Source organism: Corvus moneduloides, chromosome 21, assembly GCF_009650955.1.
Source record: "Corvus moneduloides isolate bCorMon1 chromosome 21, bCorMon1.pri, whole genome shotgun sequence".
Taxonomy (NCBI): domain Eukaryota; kingdom Metazoa; phylum Chordata; class Aves; order Passeriformes; family Corvidae; genus Corvus; species Corvus moneduloides.
In genome coordinates this window covers 9,557,086-9,572,431 of record NC_045496.1, presented here as the reverse complement: position 1 = coordinate 9,572,431, position 15,346 = coordinate 9,557,086, and the positions used below count along the sequence as shown (strand labels likewise).

Genomic DNA, 15,346 nt, shown 5'->3' with positions numbered 1-15,346 from the left:
TGGACAGTTCCAGGGGTGGAGCAGCCACAGCTTCTCTGGGCACCCTGTGCCAGGGCCTCCCCACCCTCATTAAAAAAAAACCCCTGCTTGCTCATATCTAATCTACATCTCCCCTCTTTTAGTTTAGAAGCTTTGCCCCTTGTCCCACTTAACCTAAAAACTTTAAAACTTCCAAGAGCGAGACCCTGAGGCTCCCTGTCCTTTTCCTTCACTGGAAATGGCCCAGGTCAGCTCCTCCTCCCCCTGAGCTGTCTCCTTGCCTTTCCTAGGAGTTTTTGTCTTTCCAGTTCCAGTCAGTGTCCAGGAAGGCTTTTATTTGTCGCATCTTTTCTGAATTTGCTTTATGTGCACATTGAGCAGCCCAGCCATGGAGAGCACAGGTCTGTGGTGAGGGACGGAGAGCCAAGAACAACTCCAACTGGCTGTAATTGAAAACTGTCAGCTTTGCAGCAAAAGAGGATGTTCAAAGCATGTGGCTTGGGGTAGCTCCTCGGATAACGCTGAGTGGAGAATTGGATCTTCAGTTCTAAAGAAAGTCAGGATGTCCAAATCCTGGGGAGTTCTGTTGGCTAGAGCACGAAGATGAGATGGCAGTAGGGCCATGCATGGCTTTCCTTCAGAGGTGCTGCTTGGTGCTGTCGTTCTGCACCATCTGCTGTGGTTGCTGTCGCTCTGGAGATGTCCTAAAGTGACTTAGAGCAGCTGAAATATCCCAGTCACGGTGTTTTGGAGTAGTCTGCTTGTTCCAGGTTTCTTGCCCTTCCCTTCAAGGTGGCTGTTCCCTGGGGGGTTTTGGGTGCAGTGGAGGTCTGTGCCCTGGAGGGACCAGCAGAAGGTTTTTAGGTGACCAGCAGAAGGTTTTTGGGTGACAAGTCCAAGAGGAAATCAGTGTGCCCAGCCAGGCTCTAGGTGCTTTGGGAAACTCTTGGCTGGGCTGAGACAACATGGGGCAGGTGGGGGCATGGAAGAAGCCTGGGCATTCAGGAGGAGATTGGAATTTGGGAGAGAGGCAGTGCTAACAGGAAGCAAACGCTCACTGTAGCAGTAAACAGCACAGAGTAGCTGCTTCTGCCCAGTGTGGGTGAACTTCATGCAGTTTCTCGATGAGCTGGTGGGCAAAATTCACTGTTTCATTCCCTGATGCGCTGCCATCCTCCTGGGCTGTTGTATCTGCTGGTGTTTGCCAGACATTGCCTAAACTGCTCTTAAACTGCAGCTGTTTTTGCAGGTTCCCAGTTACTGCACAGTTGTTCTTACTGTGTTTATTTTAGTGGTTATAAACTGATTTTTAAAAAGGACTTGGAACTTGAGCTGGAAAGTCTCCTTTTTCTTCTTCTTTCATGATTTGGTTGAGAAGCTGCATCAGAGGAGCCAGCAGCTGAGCCCTTCAATACTGCCCCCCTCCCTTTAGACTTTGAATTTTCTGAGCTGTGGTTTTCCAGGAATTTGGGGGCAGTTGTCCTGTACCTTGATTTTAGCAGTGGACATCAGTTTGGGGGTGGGGTGAGGGGGGTGTCTGCTCTTAATCTGGTCAAATTAAGAATTTGGCTGGGGACTAAAAAGCTCGAAGGAGACTTTTTTTTTTTCCCCTCATAACATTTTGTTTAGCCTGAATGTTTGCAGTCAGAGCTATGTGTTTCTTAAAGACACAGAAAGCATAAAGCTTTTTTAAGGCAGTTATTTCAAACAATGTCATCTGGAGCTAGAAGGTGTCACCACTGACCAAAAAAGTTGCAGCATGATTGTGATCCTGCGTTGTCCAGGGCAAAGTCCCTCACCCTGATTTGCACCCTGGCTTCAACAGCTACGGCCTGAAGAGTTCGTAGTCCTTAAATAAAAGTAACTTTTGTGAAAAAGTTACTTAACTTATATAAAGTAGCTTTTGTAAGGGAGAGCCCGGTGTGATTAAAACTTCTTTCTGCCTCTGCTCTTAGGATAGTAAATGTGTGTCGCCTGATCTTTGCTGCCTTCTGTTTGTTTCAGAACAGTTACTTCTGCAAGTTGAACTGAAAATAGGTGCTGGAAGTGGTGAATAATCACTTCACTGGGAATAATCCACAGCTGGGAAGAGCCAAGGGCTCAGTCCTCCAGATCTCCTTTGTTAGAGACAGGCTGGCTTTTTTCCCCCCCTCCCTCCTGTGTTCTGTGCTGAACATTAAACAGTGATTTCTATGCAAGAATTTTAAGGAAAGTCTTTCAAAGCACTTGAATGACCAACGAGGGGCAGCTGGGAAAGGGTTGCCTGGGAGATGCTGCTGGGAGCAGCTGAGGCAGGGTGTGACAGCATGGGAGGAAGTGAAGGAGGCAGGATGCTGCTCTGATCTTCCCTCCCTCCCTGCTGAGTGCAAGAGTGGTGGTCCTGCTTCTGGGAGCTCAGGGGATGCAAATGTGACCGCGTGTGTGAGCACAGGACTCCACACTGCTCGTTCTGCTCACCACAGAGCCTTGGGCAGCCGAACTGGGAGTGCAACCTGGGAATCAAATGCTGCACTTCGTTCTGCGCTCTGCAGCGCTGCTTCCCCACTGCGGGAAAACCCACAGGGTTTTCACTGGGGACTAAAAGGTGTTGCCTTCAGGGGATGCTGTAGCACAGGGAGGAGCGTAGGGCTCCTGGATGCTCCTGCAGCATCACCAGAAGCTCAGGTAAAATTCTGTTAGGTCACTTTGAGCAATCTCAGGACAACTGGCACTCCAGGGAGTTTATTTGCTTGTACTCTTACTCCTCCTCAAAGCTCCTACTGTACTGGTTATTCCTGTCTTCTGTGCATGTCTGGGGTCCACGTGAGAATTGTGAGGAAATGCTGAAATGCACATCCAGAAATTAAGAGAATATTCTGTTTTACACATTGAGATGATCACTGTTGCATGTTTAAAGAATTGCTTTTCTGGATGCTGCTCAGCTTGCAGCTCTGAGTTTGTCCTTGCACTCTTTTAGTGCCTGCTTGAGATGAATTTTGCTTGAAAATGTGTGTTCTCAGGCTGTGGAGAATGCAAATAGGATGCTGCAGTTAGGTGTTGGCAAAGTGTCCTGTCTGGAGTTGTGTGGGAGGAGAAATGGTTTCTTGGTTGTGTGACCCCAATGGGGAGAAGAGCAGCTGGGGTTTAACAAAGTGGTTAAAATTATATAGGCCCCCAAATCCTCCAGAGGCATCTCTCCTTTCCTAGAAGCTTCCTTTAACAAGCTGATTTCTCAGGCTGATTGCTTGCAGATGAGATCATGCAGTGTGTTTTGCAGGGAAAGAATCTGAACTTCGACTGGTGAGCCAGAAAGTTTTAACACGCAAGTCACATGCCCGGTGTCCTCATGGCACACACAAAACCCCAGAGGCTGTGACAAGGCTGAGCTCAGGGTGGCTTTGTGCTCCAACAGGAGCTTTCTGAGCACACAGAATAGCCAGGGATGCTCTCAAGTGCTGGGTCCTGTTGCTTGGACAGCAACGGGAGACGATGGCAAGGAAGTATTTCATCTTTCCTGAGCTCTGTTTCTCTCTTTAGTGTGTGTGGGGTTGGGATAAGCCCAAGCGAGGGAAGGCTCTCATCTGCCTTAATTCCGCAGACGTTTTTCTGCTGGCTTCAGCAAAGGAATTTATGTAGAATTGATGGTGTTTTTTCTGTTAATGCATGAGAACATTCTGAACAGGGAAGGCTTGATGGTAATGTTCTGCTGCACAGGATCCCAGCAAACTCTGGTCTTGCTCTCAAAACGGATGCTGGTTTCCATTTCTCTTGATGGCAGCTGGGTTACTCTTCCAAAATAATCACAGCCATTGTTTGACAGTGTTGAAAATTAAGCAAAGCTGTCCTGAGGTGATGTTGGGTGGTGTTCCCATCACAGGGAACTTTTGTTGCCAGTAGCTTTAAAGTACAACCTGTTCTCACAGGCAAGGTAGGAAGGCACCTTTCTGATGCCAGAGCCTCTTTGTGCCTAAAACCTCTTCTTGCCAATCAAGAAGGCATTAATTATGCAAACATGCATTGGGGGTGGGTGGAGTTTTTATTGGCTGTGGAAATAGGAGCCAAAGAGCCAGTTGATCCCAATCTCTCTTTAAAAAAAATTAACAATGGAGTCAGACTGGGAGAGGAAAGTTTCAAATCCCAAACTTTAAATCTATCAACGTTTTATGCAACTTGAAGACAGGAATGCATAAGGCAAGATGTGTTAAAACCTCCTACTACTCCACAGCCATGTTGTGCCTGTAGTCTCCTTCTCTGGGTCACTCCTGTGAGCTGTCTTTTTGAAACAAATAATTGAAAGTAAAATTTACAGATCAGCACAGGCTTTTTTTCCTGTCACCTAAGCATGTTTGTTCCATGAGAGATTATCAGAAACTTCTTCCAACGTTTAATTTCACACAGGTATTTTACACAGGTGGAAAGGCAAGCACATGAAAGTGGAAAACTCCTGTATGCAGGTTATCAAACTTCATTTGGCTTCCTTGAGAGTGTGTACTAATGGAAGTACTACATACGTGAAATACCTGCTTTTTATGTCGTATTATTGGATATAAATATTATTTATGTACATATAATATTATTTATATTGTTATTTTACATAAAATAATTGTGAACACAAGTTGCTTTGGTTCCATGCCCTTACTGGCTCATAATCCCTTCTTTTGATGGAAAGGACTGGTAGAACACTTGTTGCTCTGATGGATGGCAGTGAGGTTGTATATGTTTTGTAGCAGCTCAGCCATTTCACTCTTCACTTTGCTCCTGGATGGGATCCTGCTGGGTCTGCCCACCTGGAGCCTGGCTGATGGTCAGCCCAGACCTGGCAGGGTGCACGTGGGAGATGATGGTCTGTACTCTGCCTAAACCTTGTTTTGTCCATGAAGCTTTAAGTGTGGAGCTGTCAGAACCCCAGCCCACTCAGAGCTAATGCTTGCAGAATGCATGACCAAGGAATTAAACTGGGTGGAGTCATTCCAAAATTTGGATTTGGGGCCTGTCTGCTCCTAATGCAGCAGCTTTGGGTGTTTGCTTGGAAGTGCTCCCAGCATGGATGATGCTCTCTTGACCTGATCTGACTTTTCTTTCTTGATGCTTGGGTGCTGTGCCCAAATCTGTCTGTAGAGCTCTGCAGTGCAGAACTCCGGTGCGTAATGAACCTGAAACAAGTCAGCTCCTGTCAGAGGATGGCACGGAGATGATCAGCTCCTGTGTGCCCTGGGGGAGGGAGGAGGGACAGACAAACTGCGTAAACAGTTGTGTTTCTTCCCCAGGACTGTCCTGTGTCCTGAGGCTGCCAGCTGCAGTTCGGAGGCCAGAGGAGTAGGGCGGGGTATTTTCTTCCAACCAGACGAATTTGTGCTGTGAAAATGAGGCGTTAGTTCAGTTTCTCTGGGAATAGCATTTAAGGTGTTAAACCGTCCCACCCATCAGTAAGGAAGAGCTGCTCAAGAACAAGCAAATACAGAGATGGAGCCTGCAGAGCACTCTGCCTTTGCAGGTTTTCTTTTTCCTTGAAGAATGAGTCCGGGCATGTTTTTGTTACGTTTATCATTTGGTTGTGGTGTCAGTCATTTGTGTTTTCCTCTCATGGAGAGCTAAACTAGCCAAGTGTCAGGTTTTGTTGTCCATCTCGATTACTGTTATGTTATTTCACTTGTGCTTGTTTGTTTCTGCCTGTCAAAAGGTAAAAATAGGAAAAAAAAATTTAAATACAGTAGCAGAAATAGCTGGAGTATCAGTATTCTCCAATAGGAAGATGTCAGCCTATAGTGAGTGCTTTTCACAGAGCTCAGCCTGTTTCTGCTGCTCCTGACAAGCTGTCATATCTTCATGCTGGGTAATGTGATCTTCCAGGAATGTTTATCTTTCATTTCTGCATTTGTGGTGGAGCTGAGCTGGGGGTGCTGGGAATGTGCCTTCAGTGCCCTGTTGTTGTTTGGGATGAGGCGCTGCCCCTGTGCTGCTGAAGGGAACAAACCAGACCAGCAGAGCTGCCATGCAGAGCTCCCTCACTTTCCTCTGGATGAGGGTCCCAACGCTGTGAATTCATCCTGTGGACTTTTGGTTCTTAAGTGCACGTGTTTTGAGTTTCTCTGGGTTGTGATGGATATTATTCTAGTAACTTCCCAAAGTGTCCTTCTTCTTTCCATCAGTTTGATGCCCTCTGCCTGCATACTTGGCTAGCACCAATCTTATATTTTCTTTTATGTTTTGGGGCAAGGGTTTACTCTGATAAAATGAGGTTTTCTGGCCAGTGTAATCAGTGGATACCGTGGGTCAGTCCTGGCAACACCATGGATGGACATCTGGAGGGAACAGCAGCGATGGCAGTTTCTCTGGTGACCAACAACTCCCTTTCATCTCGGTGCCAGCAGCTGCTTCCCCATCACCCTCCAGACAGCACCTCATGTAGCCTCTCTGCCTTCTTCCCAAGGGCTGAACCCACCAGTGGTTAGTGTGGTTCGGTCTCTGCTATGGCATTTTTTGGCCTTCTCCCAGCACTGGAAGGACACCAAATAGCAGCAGTAATGCTGAGACCTCCCTAGAGTAAAGACTTATAGTGGGAAATGAATTTTCTAGTTCCTTCTAATGTCTTGAGAGCTGTTGCCTGTCTGGCTTTTAACCTGTATTCTTGGATTATTGCAGGCTATTGTATTTGAATGCATAGCTGAAGTTAAATTGCCGAAAAGCAATCTCTTCTGGTGGGTGTTAATTTGTGCAAGGACAGTGTGATGCAGTGTGCTGACCCTGATTGAGACCCGTGCAATGCAACAAGGCTCAGATCCTGGCACTCCAGTACTCCTGCCAGTACAGAATTAGCCCTCATTGTGTCAGTGCTGACATCTCTGCTAACCAAGCTTTTAATATTATCTAGGAGGCTCTCTCCAGAGAAACCTGATGCAAGTCTTCCTTGTTGGCAATAATTGCTCTGCCTCTTCTCGTTTGCTGCCACAGAATGATGGAAGCACCAGTTGAAAGGATATCTGGAGGTCTCTGGCCTGACCTCCTGCTTGAAGTGGGGCTGTCTCCAGCATGTGAGTGATCACCTCAGCCATGGCTTTGTCTGGCCAAGTCTTGAACACACCGGGGATGGAACGGGGTCTCACACCAGATCAGCTTTTGTTTGCTTTTGCTTGGGAGTTATACCTAGTGAACCGCCTTGGAGAGTGGGTTATGCATTTAGGTTGGAATGACCTCATCCTGCAGGTTTGAAAACATCTGAGTGAGCTGTTGGGAAATGTCCCAGTAGGGTTAGTATAATGTGTAATGGATCAAAATCCTTCTGTCTTTTCCGTGCTAACATGGGAAACATGAGCAGACCCTCGTGCTGTTTCTGCAGGAAAAGGCAGGGATCCTGTTAGGTGGTTTTCTCATGTTTGCATGGGGAATTGCAGGTGAAACAGTGCCTGCAGGACATGTCCTGTTGCTGCAATGAGCTCATGGGTGTTTACCCATGGGGGTTAGCCATGGTGTTTGTCAGGAGGCACAGGATGAGCACCCCTGAGCATCCTTCGCCCCAAGGTCGAGTGTGGGACTGATGCTGCCCAGACTGAGGCCACACATGCACAAGGCACACAGTTGCCTTTTATCCATCCTCCTCAGCCCCTCACCGTGGGTTTTCCCCAGAGACTGCTGCATGTATTTCAGAAAAACTCCCAGGCCATGAGATGAGTGTGTGCACATCTGAGTTGCCCATCACGGTCCTGCGTGTTGAAGGGAGCAGAACAGCTCTCTACATCCGAGGAGTAGACTTGCCTTCTGACATGCCACGAGCTTCTGGACACAGTGGGTGTCCAGGGATGGCACGTAGTCAGGCCAGACCAGAGGCCTGCTGCTGTGTCTGGGCTGGATTTCTTCAGCAGAACTGTGGATTGCAACACCCTCGTGCTTGCTCCAGCCAGGAAGCCTTGCTTGGAAGGGAAATGGCTGAGATGGAAAGAGCTGCTGAGGTGGAAGCTTCCCTAGCCAAGGCCTCTTTGCTAGACTTGACTCTGGATCCCTGGACTGTGCATCCTCTAGTGCAACAGGGAGATTCAGGAATTATGTGAATGCTTCATGGACACTGAAAAGGAGAGCTCCTGTGGTCTGGTCCTGATTTTGGCATTGCCATCTGCTCTGGAGATGCATGTTGTGTTCCTGTTGGAGTGTAAACCAGGTTTTGTGTAGAATGAATCTGATGCTGTGGAGTGAGCAGCAGTGTCCTTGGGTGGATTACAAATTCTGCATCCTGCACATCTGAACTGCTCCTGCCTTTTGTTTCCATGCCAGAAAGGGCAGCCAAAAGGGATGGGAGCATGGGCTTCTGCGTGCTCTGGTTATTTGAAGATGGAGGGTCCTTGCTGAGGAATCACAGAAATGTGGGGATCACTATTGTCAGCTGCTCTCCACGTGCTCGCTCTAGTCCAAAGTGCAGAGGTCAGGTTTGGGGTTGTATGGCCAGAGGGTCCTGGAGCAGCAGCTGTAAAGGGCTTCAGGGGTGTCAGCCGCAGGCTGACATTGGCTGACAGCTCTTTTGTTACCACCAGTTTTTCCATGCACCGCTTACTTTTGCAGAGGTCTGTCTTTGTGTGCCGCAGGGGGAGCAGCTGCAGTGGCGTTGCTGCCACAAGCTGAGCTCTGCCATTCCATGGTTCAGTTGGGTTGGTGTCCCTTGCTGGGAAAAATCACATGGCTGGTGCCGAATCTCTTTTCCCTCATGCTGTTCCTCCTTGATGAAGGTTATAGCCACTGCTTATGGTTTGCTCTGGTTTTCTCCTGTTGTTTTCCATGTGTCTGCAATAAAATCTCTGGTGAAGGATGCTGATTAGCTTTTCTCTGAGCTGGATGTTGAATCACTACTCAGACATTGGTCTCTTCAGATCCCTACAGCTTGTAGATGTGATATGCCAACATAGATTTATCTGGGAAACGTCTGGGAGAGAGGAACAGATATGGGGAGGTATCGCTGTGGGAGGTTTAGCAGGACTTTGTCCCCAGCAGCCCCAGGACCCGAGTAGCTCTGCTTGTCAGAACTCCTTACAACATCTCCTTGCTCCGAACTCCTGACAGGGCTGATGGGCAGAAGGAGCTGCCTGCTGCTGTGGTGGGGGAGGAACACGTGAAGGAGAATGCTAGATACTGCCTAGTGCTTCAAGAAGAAAGGCTGGCTTTGAAAGAGGCCTTGTACATGCTGAATATACCATCTGCTTCCAGGGATTAGGGGTCAAAACCCCAGAGCAGAGGTTTTCTGGTTTGTGGGAGCTGAGCCCTTCCTTGACGTGGCAGTGATCCTCATCTGCAGCAGGACACCAGAGGATGCTTGGCTCAACATGCAGACAAGAGAAAGGCTGGAGATGTCTGCTTGGGCTGGTCCTGGTGTCCAGGGACAGGGAGGGATGTCTGTTTGCAGATAATGGTTTTCTCTGCCCCTTCCTCGCTGTTACATCAGCGAAGATGGCCAGGGAGAGTGTTTACAAGTGTGTCCTTGCTGAGCACTGCTCTGTGCCAGCAGCTCAGTCCTCATGGATGACGTGTTCTCTGGGCCTTTGTCGTTGCAGCAACAAAAGCTGAGCTGAGCTCACTGCCCTGGGTCTGACCTGGGGTTACAGCTCTTCACCCTCATCACCACTTTTGAGGCAGCCCATGATGGGGACCCTGCTGCTTAAACACAGGGCAAATGGGAGGCTGCTCCTGTTTGGATCTTTCCTGGTAACCTTAAAGCTCTGAGAGGGATTTCTGGAGCTGGGGAAGAGTCATTGTTCCTCCATTGCCACCTCCCCGGCCATTCTGATTCCTGGGAGAGGGAGCTGTGGTGGCACAGGGGTGCTGAGGACTCTGCTCCCATGTCCCAGCAGGACAGGGCTTTGCTGAGCAGCTGCCTGCGTGCCCAGAAACAAGGAGCTTGGTGCAGCTGCAGAATTGTATCAGCTGGGGACATGAGGATGTATCTGTCCCATGGCTGACCACAGGCTGTGCTGGTGATTTGGGAAGTGACTGAGAGGCAAAGGAGAAGTTCTGCTCTGATACTTGCCCCCTTGAGGACTCTGATCACTTCCCTTCAGAGCAGGAAAAGCTTCCTTGGCACTTGAGTGGGGGGAATGTGGTGGAAGGGAAGTACTCCCCTTGTTTTACACCTCTTGCGAAGGGTGTGTCCCACATCAGGTGTCTGTAATGTCACCACATGCACCGTCTTGTAATCTCTGAGCCTTCTATTGCCCTGCAGAACAGCTCTAGTCAGCTCCTGGTATGTGGAGATGGCTTGTCAGTATTTCTTGGAAGATGTCACATCTCAAACTTGCCCTCCTCATCATGCTGAGCTCTGCCCCACTTCCCTCTTTTCCCAGGTCTATGGCTGGAAGTGGATTTCTTTGCAGTGATTCCAGCGGAGCTGGGCTGAGCAGATGTTTCATGGGGTAGTGGGAGTGAACATGCTCACACTGGGTAAAGACAGGACAGGGCTGCAGGGTGTAAACAGAGCACTTTTACAGCAGCCTTCTGTGTTCCATCAAAAGTTCCTGGAAAGGTAAAGGCAGGAGCTGGCTTTCACCACCTCTCATGGAAAGAATAAAAAGCTTTAACATTGTGCAGGTCCAGCCTCCTTAGTGGGGCTGTCCTGTGTTCCTCAACTGTGTCTGTGTTTAGCCCAAGGCCACTCAGGGATGTCCTGGTCCTGTGTGACATGAGATGTTGGTGCCCACAGGATCACCAGCTCCTGCTGGAGCCTTCCTGGGAAAAGGCAGGTGGAGGTTCTGCCATAGCATAGGAGGCAAGGAGTGTAAGGCCCATGGAGCAGAGCCCCTGGGGAGGGACAGGAGGGTTTGTGGACCTGTGCTGCTGCAGGAGACACCAGCCAGAAGGAGCTCTTGGGTGCTGTTTCATGATGTTCCTTATTCTTACTTGGATGTGTGTTCCCATCTCACTGTTGGTAACTGGGGCAGTTCTCTGGTCACAGGTCTGGTGCAGGTCCCTTCCACAGTGGGATTTTGTCCCTTTCCCTCTGCAGGAGCCTTGTGCTGGGTACAGAGGAGGGATCCTCTCAGGTGTTCAAGGCCATCAGACTGTCTTGAGCTGTTTGTGTAGCTGCCTTCACATCAGTGTCAACACAATCACAGGTGTTCACTCATTTATTTCTCCCAGTGCCACCTGACTGGGGGTGGCTTGGGGTCAGCAAAAGACAACTTCCTGATCCCAATGTGATCAGCTCACCAGTTCATCACCCATAAATTCCTAATTCCTGCCTTTCTGCTCAGCATAATGGGTTATTTTTAAGCACTGGGAGAAAAAAAAAATTGGAAACCCTTTCAAGTCATTACTCTGTGCTTTGTGAGTTCACCTCTTATCTCTTGGAGTGCATTTGGAATATTTCTGGGATTCACATTATATAGATGCCTTAAACCCAACGAATTTGGCCTGCATTGAGATAAACAAGCTTTTGTGCCTAAATTTGTATGTGGAATTTAGTATGTGCTGATGGGTGTTCATCTGTTAACTGGATGGATCTTTTCCAAAGCCAAACAGAATCTGTTGTAGAAACTCTCATGATGCCAGCTCTGGCCTGAGCTGGGTCCTGCTCCTTTCTGCTCCCTCGCCTTTTAGGAACCTGCCTGTGCTGTGCAAAGCTGTCCTGTGCACAACCAAAACAGGGTCTGTTGATGTTATTCCTGGTCCTTTGAGAAGATGACTTAGTGGTCACATGTGCTGCTATGAGGTCATTAGGAAGTCTCTCAAATACCCAATTTGAGAAGCAGTGATGCTATTGCAGAAGTATGCTCGCTCTTCGATGTGAGATGCAAAACTCTCTAAAGAACTTGAGTTTGCAATAGCTCTGAGTGGGATCTGTTATTGTGCATATTTGGGCTCATTCCAGTAAAAGAAAAAAAAAAAAAAGACTGTTTTCTGCTTTGCTTTATCCCTCGATTGATTAGTGGATGTGTACTGTGGGATCAAGTTACATCTCAGAGGGCATCCAGCAGAGAGCCTTTTTCTGTGCTGAACTGCTCAAGTGAGTCTGACTGCAAGGTCAGCAGTTTTCCAGCAGTGTTTTGTGCCTCCACAGCAATGTCCTTCCCCAGGGAAAGGAGCTCCTCAGATCTGTTTGTGAGTTGAGCCATTGCTCTTCCCAACACCACAGGAAAATCGGGAGTGTTTTCTAGACCCTTGATGTTGTTTCTGTGATATGCATCTGCTTTGATGCTTTTATTGATGCCACTCCTGGACTCCCTGTTCCTGGATGTCCAGTGTTTCCCACTGCCACAAACTGCTCTGTGTCTTGCAAAGGGAATTGTTTTGGTCCCAGTTTACCCCAGGGGCCTGTATCCAGCTTGGTTCCCATGTACCATTATGTTCTCAGGGCAGGCATCCTTGTTTTGGGAGGACAGTGCCTTGGGAGGGCATTATCAGAATGAGCAACACCCTTTTGGATCAGGCAGAAAGGGATCTGCTGTCTTCCCACATCCACCCTACTGCTGGTCGTGTCCCAAACCATTTATGAGCCTCAGGGACTGTCCCATCCCTCTGTGCTGATTAACTCACTGATGCATGGAAAAATTACTACGGGGACAAAAAAGAAAACAGTTTTCTGTTCTCAGAACAGAGGTGGATTGTGTGGCTGGGATGGGGTAGGGAGGCAGGGAGCAAAATGGAAGCAAGGTGTCATCTGAGTGCGTGTCTGACCACATCTTGCAGCTCACAGCTGTATTTTTCAGCTGGGACTTAATGTGGGCACAGTGTGCTTCATGTCTGCTTCCCTTTTTCCTATGGGATACCCAAAACACCTGCTGCTTCTGTTGAGGCTTTGCAGTGATTCCTGCTGGAAGCTGCTGTAGCCTGTGGGATTCTGCAGGACGGGCTGAATGGCTGCTGCCCCCTCTCTTCAGCCTTCTGCTGTGGAGTCCCCGTGAGTCCTGTACAATGCTGGCTCCACTTCCCACCCTGGCTCTGCTGTCCCAGCCCTGCACTGCTGGCCTTGGGACGAGTCTTAGCCCTGCCAGGTGTGTGAGACATTGCAGCCCTTCCCTTGCTGAGCAGCTCCCTTGCAGGAGGCAGGCTGGCACCTGCATTTCCTAGCAGGCAGGGTCAGCACATTCCTTCTGCTCTCTGGTCTCCCTGTGCTGCTGTGGTTCGTGCTGGGGTTGAATCCCAGCTCTCAGATGTTCCTCTCAAACCCCAGTGCCCTTGTCACCCAGGTGAGCGTGGCCCCATCCTGCTGTGCCCTCCAGGGCTCTCCAGTGGCTGGGGCAGCAGAGCCCACGTGGGCAGGGATGTTAGGGGGTGGAAGGGCTTTGCGGGGCTGTGCAGCCCAAGAGCGGTTTTGTAGCTCCTGTGGTGGGTTTGGGTGGTCTCACAGAGTGTCACAACCTGCTGGCCCTGTGCCCAGCTCAGTGTGTCTTCCTGCAGCCCTGCTTGTCCAGTCATCATGGAGCCACCTGCCCGTGATGTTCCCACTGTCACCCTTGGTAATTACCTCCCCTGAAGTGCCACAGCCTGGTTTGAGTTCTGCATTTCCCCTCAATTTCTGTATTTTTAGAGCAAAGGTACTGAGTGTGATGTGCTGTTCTCAGACAGCTGCATTGGTGACCTCCACTCCTGTGGGGCCCTGAGCTGAGGAAAGCAATGGGGTGAGCTGTTGTGATGAACATGCAGAGAGCCCTGGTGTCACAGCTGGGCTCTCCCTCTTCCAGGAAAGACTTTGGAAGCACAAGTCCAAATGTCTGAGAAGTGCTCGGGGTTATAATAATTCTGTTGGCTGGGCTTGCTAATAAATGACTAGTTCTGTCTCTGCTTTTTACCTTTCCCCATGGATGGCACAGGCTGGAGAAGATGAAGGTGAAGAGTGGTGATGTTCCTGCCGGGATTCTCCCGGCGAGCGCAGGCAGCTGCGTTACACCAGGAGGTGCAGGCTGGCTCTGCGGTGCCTGGCCTGCCCCTGGGACTACACGGGCCTTGCTTCCTGAGCAGGAGAGCTGCTTTATGTTGTGGTTTTACTAAATGAATTCAAAGCTTGGCCTTCCTCCAGGCAAAGTCTGGGCCAGGTGCCAGCGGAGCAGCCCCCAGGGAGAGCACTGGAGCAAGGAGGGGCCAACAGCAGGGAAGAGCAGAGGAATCCAAGAAGGCAGATTTGCCTAGAAAACAGCTCTGTTTCCATCTGCTGGGTCAGGAGTTGCTATAGGAACTGGGATGATAGAGGCAGGGCCATCTCCTGGGCCTGTCTGTGTGTGCGGAAGGAGGGAGGAGTTACTCAAGTTTGAACATATCATGTGTGTGCTGGTGGAAAGTTGCAAGGAATGTTGAAACTACAGCCTGGCTCAACCTGTGGAGTTCCAAAGAGACATGGCAGTTGTTCCCTCTGCTCAGGAGACCCTGGCAGAGGCAGGTAGGGTCCTTCCAGCTTAACCTGGCTCTCAGCTTGGGATCAGCTCTCTCCCTTCTCTCCCCTCGTGTTTCTTTCCTTGGATAAAGCCTTTGGAGACTTTCTGGGAGTGGTGGAGGGGTTTGTGGAGGTGGCGATGCTGGGAGGCGAAGGCTTTGCTCCCTGGGCTGGTAGGGAGAAGGTGGCTCTTCCCACCCTGTTTTCCCTCCTGCAGCTCTGAGAGGGTTCACAAATTGTGGGTATTCCCTCAGGGATGCGTGCCTGGGCACCTCTGGGACATGCAGGGTGTTTTGTGGGCACAAATGTGATGCTGGCTGGGGGGTTCTGGGCAGAAGTGGTTTCTGGGGCTCTCAGGGAGCTCGTGCGGTGTTTGAGCTCTGAGGTGCTGCTGAGATGTGCCAGGGCTGAGGCTGGGACAGATGTGCAGAAACTGGAGCTGGCAGCAAGTGCCTTGTGGGCAGTGGGAAGGTGGGGGAATGTTCTCCTGTCCCCTGAGCCCCAGCAGCTCCTGCCCTGCACAAGTTGTGGGTGTGCATTGCCTACGTTCACTCACCTCCTCTCTGGAGGAGAGGCAGACCCTGTCCCCTCCTGAAGCACCTACTGCAATTTTGGCCACCGTCAAAATTTTCAGGCTCCCATTTACCCTGAAACATGGGAGTATGAGTATGCAGCCCCTCCAGGTGAAATCTGATTTATTTCCTCAGTAAACCCATTTTTTCAGGTGCTGAGAACTTTCCAAAATAGCTGTGTTTCCACCAAGAGTGTTCTGGGGTCGCTCACTGCTCCACAGGTATTTCTTTAATAGGTTTGGCTGAAATTTCATCTGCTTTTTTTGTGTCACAGTAGATAATCTCTTAAAAAAAAGAAAAAGAAAAAGGTGGGTAGTGTTGTTTTTCTTTTTGAGAAGCTGCACAATAAGCTGCTGAAAACTGAAATGTGATCTCTATCCACAGAGGCAGAGCTTGCCAAACTGGCTGGGATCACAGCCCACCTACTCAGGCACCCATCTTATCACAGGCACAGGAAAGCCCCAGAGCCTGAGTG

At 49.6% G+C, this 15,346-nt stretch overlaps 1 protein-coding gene across 5 annotated transcripts in view; it reads left to right on the top strand.

The window, feature by feature from the left end:
• LOC116454259 (discoidin domain-containing receptor 2-like) overlaps window positions 1-15,346 on the top strand; it is a 51,295-nt gene that overhangs the window by 1,813 nt on the left and 34,136 nt on the right. The window contains exons 1-2 of one of the 5 annotated variants that reach the window (XM_032130618.1): window positions 14,129-14,305; window positions 15,024-15,092. The exons of 2 other annotated variants lie outside the window; for them this stretch is intronic. The gene's annotated coding sequence lies outside the window, so the exon portion shown is untranslated. Of the gene's footprint in view, window positions 1-14,122; window positions 14,306-15,023; window positions 15,093-15,346 lie in introns of those variants that run through there. 2 more of the 5 variants (XM_032130622.1, XM_032130617.1) reach the window with 2 other exon arrangements.